This window comes from Myotis lucifugus, unplaced genomic scaffold (assembly GCF_000147115.1).
Source record: "Myotis lucifugus unplaced genomic scaffold, Myoluc2.0 scaffold_281, whole genome shotgun sequence".
NCBI classification, from domain to species: Eukaryota; Metazoa; Chordata; class Mammalia; order Chiroptera; family Vespertilionidae; genus Myotis; species Myotis lucifugus.
Genome location: NW_005871329.1, coordinates 863,807 through 873,341, shown reverse-complemented (window position 1 = coordinate 873,341; position 9,535 = coordinate 863,807).

The window sequence follows — 9,535 nt, the reverse complement described above, 5'->3', positions numbered from 1 at the left end:
AACAACTTTGTGAGACTGATACTATGATTATCTCATTTACAGATGAAGAAACTGATTTGGTTGTTTGTTTGTTTTCAATAAATTTGTTGAGAGACTTCTATAAGTTAACCATTAGCTGGACCATCCCTGGCCTGGCATATCTAAATGTGACTATCGTGCACCTCATTCCATGCCTTCTGGGATTTCAAAGCCCACCTTAGGGTAACTATAATTCCAGGCGGCTTCCAGTGTGCTCTGCTCCAAGCTCCTGTTTTTCCTGAGTTCTTTAGCTTTCTGATGACTCACCTGGCAAAATTTTGGGTGCCATCCCTCCTTCCTGCTGAAACTTTCATCCCAACTATGTGATATAGGATTCACAGAAGACCTAGGGAGACAGAGGGAGGGTTTACATTGCAGAAAAGCAAATATCTTCAAATTGTAGGGGAGGAGGAAACTTTACCCTCAATGTTCTTTCAGCCCATCTGATGATTAAATAGACATGAGGCTGTTATTAGTAAGAGAAAATGACCAAATTCAATTATATATGTACTAGAGGCCTGGTGCACAAAATCCTGCACCTGGGGGAAGTGGGTTATTTAGCCTGGCCTGTGCCCTCTCACAGTCCAGGAGCTCTTGGGGGATGCCCGAGGGGAGTGGGCCTAAGCCATTAGTTGGACATCCTTAGTGCTGCCGTGGAGGTGGGAGAGGCTCCTGCCACCACCGAGCCCAGCTTCTGGCTGAGCGGCGCTCTCCCTGTGAGTGAATTTAGACAGCTGTCTCTACTTCCCCATGCTCCTGCATTGAACACCTGCCCCCTGGTGGTCAGTGCACATCATAGCGACCGGTTGTTCTGCTGTTTGGTCGATTTATATATTAGCCTTTTATTATATAGGATGTTTGGGAATTCTGCATACATGGGAGAGTCAGAGACCCCACATACATGAGAGGTTCAAAGACAGAAAGGGAAAATGAGCTATATGACCTTCTGAGCTAAGGATCACTTTAGGGCTTTAGAGAGGAGGAGGGTCATTGCAGTTTGTCCTGCCCCATAGATAAGTCAAAAAAGGTTATCTGCGATTATCTCTTATTATAGGCAAGGCCACTAATTCAAATCCTTCTAGGTAGTTAAGGGGAGGGGCAGAAGTTTATATTTTTTAAAGTTTTTGTTTATTGATTTTAGACAGAGAGAGAGAGGGAGTGGGAAGAAGAGAGAGAGACATCAATTTGTTGTTCCACTTATTTATACAATCATTGATTGCTTCTTGTATGTTCCCTGACCAGGAATCGAGCCTCCAACCTTGGCGTATGGGGACAATGCTCTAACCAACTGAGCTACCCAGCCAGGGCCCAGAAGTTTATCTTGAGCTTTGGTAGCCTTTAGCTCAAAACAAAGGCACATCAACACAGAGACACATCTTGGGATGACTGGTTTTGAATCCCTAAAAAATGTACAAAGTCCTCTAGCCTTATCACTAACAGCAAATTTCCACTGCCCCAGCCCTGATTCCCAGTCACACCAGCTTCTGTTAGGGGCAAGAATAGAATATTGGGGACTAGCTATGGTTATGGGAAATATTAATCATGCTGTTAACCATGATTGCCTTGTGTTGGTTAAAGGACATTCTGACCTGACTGGGAGTTGTATGCCCCTGGGACCTGGGAGTCAACCTTGGACCTGGGAGTCAACCTTGGAATGCGGTCCATTCTCCTGGGGAAAGATTAACAACCTTCTTGCCCAAACAATGGAGTCCCACCCCAGCCTCCTACTTCCCCATGCCTATAACCCATATTTCCCCGTGTAATCTTTGTCTTACCCGATATAAGCAGCGGGCTTATGGGGGGCTGCAGAGCAGGTTTTTGTGGATGACCTGCTGCGCTCCCATACTGCCGGCAGTATTGGAATAAACGCCCATATATGATTCAACCCTGTCTCTGCTTAATTGGCTCAAGTAGTGACAAGCAGCACAGATCCATTGATTGTCCGATTACACTTCCTTTCTTCCTCCTGCTCCTCAAAATCCCCCTTGCTTTCTGGTAAAATATCCAGGTCCCAGCACAGTAGGGGCTCTTTATTTAGCAGAATCCAGTCTTTTCACATCCCTTGCAGAAGGCAACCATGGGGCCCCAGGAGACTTGCAACTAGGGGAGCAATGGGCAGCCGTAGCTCATCCTAAACTGTCTCCACGCTGGCTGCTGTCTCCCTGTGTCTTCACATGATCTTCATTCTGTACAAGCCTGTGTCCTTATCTCTTTTTATAAGAATACCAGTTCTATTGGATTGGGCCTACCCTAATGACCTCATTTTACTTTAAATACCCCTTTAAAGGCCCTATTTCCAAATGCAGCCACATTATGAGGTACTGGGGTTTAGGATTTTAATATATGAATTTTGGGGGAGACACAATTCAGCCCATTAAAAATAACTGAAGTATTTATTTTTATCTCTTAGTAAGTTTCATTAGGGTAGGAGTTATTGTCTGTTTTGCTGTTTGCCATGTACTCAGAACCATCACTAGCACATAGTGGAATCTTTGCCATGAATAGGTAGTAAAGGAATAAAAAAGAAAAAAATAACCTTTCAATAGTTTGGATATGTAATAATGGGGCAGGGTGGTGATGGTGGCAATATATATAGTGAATTTAGACAGCTGTCTTCAGCAAGGGTCAAAACCTCTGATCCTAGCAGGATAAAGCTGCACTTCTCAAATTGTGTCTGTTTCTGCCACCAGGTGTCATCCGAAAGCAGTCAAGTTGGACTTCAGCTTTATCACTTGGTTGTGTGATCTTGGACTGGTTGCTTGCCTCTGAAAATTTGTTTCGTGATTTGTAAAATATAGTTAAGGATTCTTGCCTCACAGGATTAATATGATATATTTTTGAAAAGTTCTGGCATACAGTAATTGCTCATACTAAAAGTTTCCAAATCTGAAATTTAAAGTTATATATGTCTCTGATCTCTGCAGAGATAACACTCCACTCCTTAGCCCTGGCTTCCCCATCCTTAGATTCTGTTCTCTGCTTTGCAGATCCCTCTGTCCCAGGCCACACAGCTGGAGAATCTGAAAAAACAAAAAAAACAAAAACAAAACAACATAAATGAGGGAGTGTTTTTTTCTTCAAATGCTTGTAAACAGATATAATTATTTTATTAGGAAAACAGTAATTTAATGCCTTAAAATGCCACTCATTTTTACAATTATTTCTAAGAGAAAAATTGCAGAAAATACCAATTCAGCAACCAATAATGGCATGTTCAACTCTTACTTTTAAAAATAGTGAACAGCTCCATCTTAAAGACAGAGTTTAACTGATTTGTGGAGCAGACATGCAAGTAGTGTGGGTTTTCAAACACTGTCTATAAAGCAGTTAAAGTATCCATTGTGCTCATCATTTTGAATTTTTTATTTAGCATTAATTTTAGTGCTGTGAAGAGAGATGGCCAACAACCTTGCAAAGTGACACCACATGGTTGATTAATGTAAGGCTTGTAAATATTTTAGATACTTTAGTGAAATGATTATTTTTTTGAGCAAAGTTTGGGTGTTCATGTGGCTTGGGAAGTGACCTCAGGTGCAAGCCAGTTACTTCAATGTAACCTAAGGCATAGTATGTGTAGGATGTCCCAAAATCTGAATACAATTTTAAGCTTTAATTTTTCCAAAAGTATATATGAATGCTGGCCGAGTAGCTCAGTTGGTTAGAGCGTTGTCCCCATAAGCCAAGGTTTTAGGTTTGATCCCTGGTCAGGGCACATACAAGAAGCAACCAATGAATGCATAAAAAAGTGGAACAACAAATCGATGTTTCTTTCTTCCTCCCCCCCCCTCAAAAGAGTGCATTTGTTACAAATATCACCACCAACAAAAACAATAACAAATCTACTGAAAGTGTATTATTTCAATTTCTTTACTTTTATTCATTTTCAATAATTGTTTTATTAAAAAAATTTTTTTGTTATGGTCAATGTTTGCTATCTTCATTTAGAGGGAAAAAATTAAATTAAATATGTGTCATTCCAAAAAATAAAAAAATGTAGTAATTGTACAAAAATGTTAAAAAATGAAACTTCTAAAATTTTGTGGTAAGTTAGTAACACATATTCTTCTGAAAGTACTAAAGTTTCAAACTGCACCAAGACCTTTGAGATACCCCTTGTAAAACACTATATATAGTAAGTGCTGTGGGGGAATAAAAGTGAAAGATTTAATCAGAAGGGAAAATTTCCTCCTGGGTAAAAGATCCCACCCTTCCCCCTCACCTCTCAGATTAGTTGCTGCAAGCTAGTCATAAAAAGAAAACAACCTTGGGGTGGGAATGGCTGGGGGGCGGGGGGGCAACTGGGGAAAAAGGAGACTATGTAAAACTTTAGACAATAAAAGAGGAAAAAAAAAAAGAAAAAGAAAACAAACTTAAAGGCCCTTGAAAGGGTGAGGCAGGTTGTATGTGTGTGATAATAAACTGGGGAATGTGATAATATTGCCTAAATTTTCATTGTGTAAGTAGTGACTCTGGATCCAGTTTTCTTTTGCCAAGGAAGTTTTCTCTGTCCCTTTGTCAGAGGCTTTTATAATTTCCAAAAGCTGAAAGAATAGCTCAAAGAGAGGTGCTGGTGTATCTATTCATCCAAAAATTTTTCTGTAACCAATAATGTATTATTGTGAAGCAATCTCTTGTGTATTGGCTAAACAGGTGAGCTATGAAGGCATAAGACTTGAGTTCAGGTTCTGTCTCCTCCAGTGGCTAGGTATGTGACCATAGGCAAGTTACAAAACCTCTATAAGCCTCAGTCTGCTCATCTGTAAAATGGGGGTGAGGATTCCAATAATCTATGCCTCAAAAGTTTGCTGTGTGGATCAAATGAGATAATGTATGTAAAGGACTTATATGGTGACTAGTACATAGTAAATGTTTAATACATGTTGCTGACTATTAGTGCTACTCTGACTATAGTGCCCCAAACCCTCTCCATGCTCCCATTGCAAAAACAATCAGGTTTCTTTGTTTGAAGTTGGCAAAAGGAGAAAACTACTCTTTTGTTTTGCAAAATGCCTGATTGAAAGGCAACAGTCCTCTGGTGTCCAGAAGGCTCTGAATAGCAAAATAAAATCTTTCTTCTCTAAGACATGAAAGTTTTTCTATGCAAAATAATTTTTCTATGCAAAATAGTTTGGGATTTCTTAGGGACAGACACCTGGTAGATTGGGGGAAGTCTAGGGATGCTGAGAAAAAGAAAGATGCAAGAAAGGACTATGCAGAGAGGGCTGGCCCAAGAAACGAGGTGGGACTTTTCAGGAGACAGAGGCTGTGTGTCTCAGGCTCCCTTTAACTGGCAGGTGAACTTTCAGAACAATAGCAGCATCTAATCTAACTTCCTGTTGTGCCCAGGTTCTTGACCACTACACAGCACGGCATCTCCCTGCTCGAAATGTAACTTCTGTAGGCCTCCCAGATGGACCCCCAGTTGATAAGTCTTTATTTCCTATTCTCTACTATGCACTATGCATAGTACACACTATGTTTGCATCTCATATAACAATTATTCAGTCATTCGACAAACATGCATTGCATGGTCTGTGAGCCAAGCGCTAGGTAGGCATTTAGTATAGTGTCAAAAGCTGAACAATTTATATGTTGCCAATATGTCTTTTCAATATTGCAGCCCCTTGAAGGCAGAAGTCACCTTTATTCACCACTGTACACTCACACTGCCTAGCATAATGCATTCAGCAGCGTCAGTCCTCAGTCAATATTTGCTGAATTGAATGAAACTGAATAGAAGTAAAATCCTCAAATGAGTCTGGACAGATGAGTTCAACTGGTAGAGATTCCAGGTAGAGAAAATGGACTAAACAAAATCACTTAGTAAGAAAATGCATGGTATGCTCTAGCAACAATGAAAAACTCATGTCCTTTATGGCAAAGGGAGTGGTGGATGATGAGGCAGGAAAGAGAGGTTGAGACCATTGTTGTAGAAAAAGCCTTGAATGTCAAAATGAAAATTTTATACTTAATTTTTCAGTCAATGGGGAGTCATCAGTCAAGGGTTCCTCAGCAGCTCTCAAATGTAATCAAGGTTGTGATTGATTTTTAAGATGCAGGGAGAAAAGGAGTTGCAATCTTAGAGAAGGCAGGAGCAGGGAACTCAAGATCGTCAAAGGAAGCTTCAGTCCTGGCAAGAAAGACTAGTGCTTCAACCACTGAAATAGAAGGAAAAAAAATAGGAAAGGAAAGATAATGACTCAGACTCGTGAAGAAGGAAGTGGAGGAAGCTTTCATTGCGCAGCCAATGATGTCAAGCTTATCTGGTGGAGATAGAGGATTTGAGGAAAATAGAAGTAAAAGAGAAAAGCATGATTGCTGCTGAGCAGTGAGGATGGAGCTGAGGTAGGTAGGACAGCATGGAGTTGTTAGCATGGACAGGACTTGTTTACCAACACTGATGTGAGAAAATGAAGACAAGGTTTCTGCCAAAATACTAGTAACCATAAGGTGAGGATGGTAGGCCACATGGTGAACACTTCTGGGGCAAACGAAGTGACAAAAGGAGAAGAGAGGACAGACTGGGAGAGCAGGGAGAGGGAGAGAGATCAGAAACCATGAGGAGGATACAGGGCAGGCTCAGCAGGGCTGAAGGGGGCCGGGGAAGGACAGGGCATTACCAGAGACCTCGGTACTTATCTTCTTGAAGGAAAGATTTTAATCAAGAGGCAGAGTGTAGAAAAGCAAGCAAGAATTTATTGACCAGGGCAAAAACACACTTAAGACAGTGAAACTAGGAAGGGCATAGAAGAAGTAGCAAGAGAGCCTAGGCTGGGTTGTTTTGGCTCACTGGGAAGTCAGAGAAAAGGGGGCCTTGGAGACAGGTTCAAGGGGTTAGCCAGGTTCAAGGGGATGAGCTGCCACTGCCCGTTGCTCCTCTGGTTGCAAGTCTCCTAGAGTCCCTTGGAGTTTAGAAGATATGTGCCTAAGGGGGGAGAAGAAGAAGAGAGGAAAAGAAATGGCAAGGTCTCGCTCCCCCGAGGGAGAGCACACTAGAACCTTCATTTCCAGGGGTTTTAAAGGCTGGGAATTTAAGGGAGGTCTTAGGGGTGGATCACTAGAATATTCATCAGCTTTATGCTGATGTAGCAAAATGGGATTTATTCTCTTAATTTGTCTGCCCTTGGGTGTGGTTGGCAAATGGCCCTTAATTGGATTTCTGTTATCTGTCTCCCTGAGTAGGGTGACTTAAGCTATTTACTCTCTGGTTAGGGAGGAGTGAAAACCATCTACTCTTAAATGCCCTTGGATTAGGGAAGATAGGATTTACTAGGTGGCTGCAAATTGCTGTTTATATAATCTGCTTGTCCTTGAATTTTCCTAGCTTCTTACTATCGAGATTATAAAAAGCAAGCGGCTGTAAGGTCTTAACGCCATAACAACCATGGAGCACCTCTCAGTCCCTCCTCCCAGCCCGTGAGCCGCTCCTGGTGGTGGGTTGGGGCTCGAGATTCACCCACAAGCTCTGATCACAGCAAGGCTGGCGCTGGTGGGTGGGCGGGGCCGTGCGATTTCATGCCCTGGGCTTCTAGTTCTATAATAAGGGTGTTTGGTCTTAGAGCTAGAAATGGCAATATCATGTCTTCCTGGTCTCTGTGCCTTTGCTTGTGTTGCTTTCCCGGCTCAGAAACCCAACCAGTTAATTCCAATACAAATTTCCTCATTTGGGGAATATCCCATTCAACCTTCTCCAAGTAATCAAAACTTCAACAGTCTTCTTCTATACCTGTACAATTCAGGCCACACATCTCAGCACTAAATTACAGTCTGATCCTGTAGGCTTTCATGTATGTTCATCTCATCTATCTGATTTTATGGAAACTTCTGGAAAGCAGAGAACTTGCTTGATGTGCTGTCTGCAATCCTGCCTCTTAGTGAAAAGGAAAATGGGGGGCGGGGGCTTGCAACCTAGTTCAGTATCTGGTTAAAACTGTAGTCTTACTTCCCTCTCTGACTGACTTGGGCAGAGCTTCGGGGACCCTCAGGGTCCTGGAACTTCAGTCGTAGAAAGGATAATAAAAGATTACTTGATCCACATTTATCATTTTGTACATTGGGAAGCTTAAAAGAAAACTGGAACAAATGCAGAGAAGGGCAGTGACTTCTTCAAATTCACACGGCTGGCTAATGCCTGAGGCAAGCAGAAATCAGAGCTCCCAACCACTACACTTTTCTTGACACTATATTGCATATCTGGTAAGCAATTTTTCTAGCCATCTTAACCCCAAATTCTAATGTGTGTCTGAAGAAATTTCAAACTTTTAAACCTAATGTTTCTTCTCTAAAGTAACTTATGAAAGATTATCATCTCCAAAGGGGACTGGAGAAGGAGAGTTAATTTATTGAGTACATTCTAAGGGACAAGTGCAATGTGGGGAGATTTACATATTGTACCTCAATTATTCCTCATACTATCACCATGAGATAGTTTTTACTGTCTTATAAATGAAGAAACAGAAAAACAAAAAAAGATAGTAAGGTTCTTGCCTAAACCCACCCACTTAAGTAATACAAGGGAGATTTGCTCCATATCTGGTGGCTCAAGAAACCCATTATCTTTCCATTAAACTATTAGACGAGGTCTATTTTCTCATCAACTCTCCCATCAAGTGAGAAATGATTCAGGACTCTGAGTGGAAAAAGCTTATGGCAAAATGAAAACATTACAGGTGTGGACTTCTAATGCACGTGGCTATCAGGCAGTTCAAAGCGAGTTCCTCTTTTCACAATACTGCAGGTTCTCTCCTGCAAAGGAAAAAAAAAACAATTTAATTACCCCACTGTTCTTGGGAATGAGACAAATATGTCATGCCTTCACAGGACTGGCTATTTTATTTTATATTTTCAAATTATTTCTCTTTTATCACCCAAGAGAAAAGAAAGCTCCTGAAATCCTGCCAGCTTTGCAATTCTGTTCCCATTTCATCTTACCTGTGAGTGCCTTGTCACCATGGAGACTTGGTCAAACTCATGCTCATGCACTTAATCTTGCAATCTATTACTGACTGGCTGATACTCCTTAGGCCAAAGAACAGCAAGTTCTTAAATGAATTCTCCTAAGGAAACAGAGCTGCAGGCCAGTTGTTTAACCCCAGCCTGGGAAACGGCACTTTGGTAACATGCAAGATTAAACGTGTTATTGTTTTCATAACACAACTTGGGATGTTTGAAGTAAGACTTGGAAAATGAAAAGGTATACCAGGTGTGTTAACTATTCCACTGCTTATCAAACTTCCTAAGTTTGTTTCATTCAGCAAATATTTATTGAGCCAGGTAAACATCTTGAATCTCAAGTATGGAGATATAAAGATGATTAAAACACAGACTTTGGCCCCAAAGGACTCAAAGTCTGCTCAAGGACACAGAGAGGTAAACGAACTCTAGTATAATGTCATACAAGCTATAACAGAGACCCGTGGGGGGAAAACTAGAGGAAGGAACAACGAAGCCATTTCAAATGAGGGTAGAGAAAGTGAAGAGGGGGCATTAGAAAAAACTTCTCAGATGAGGTAGCATT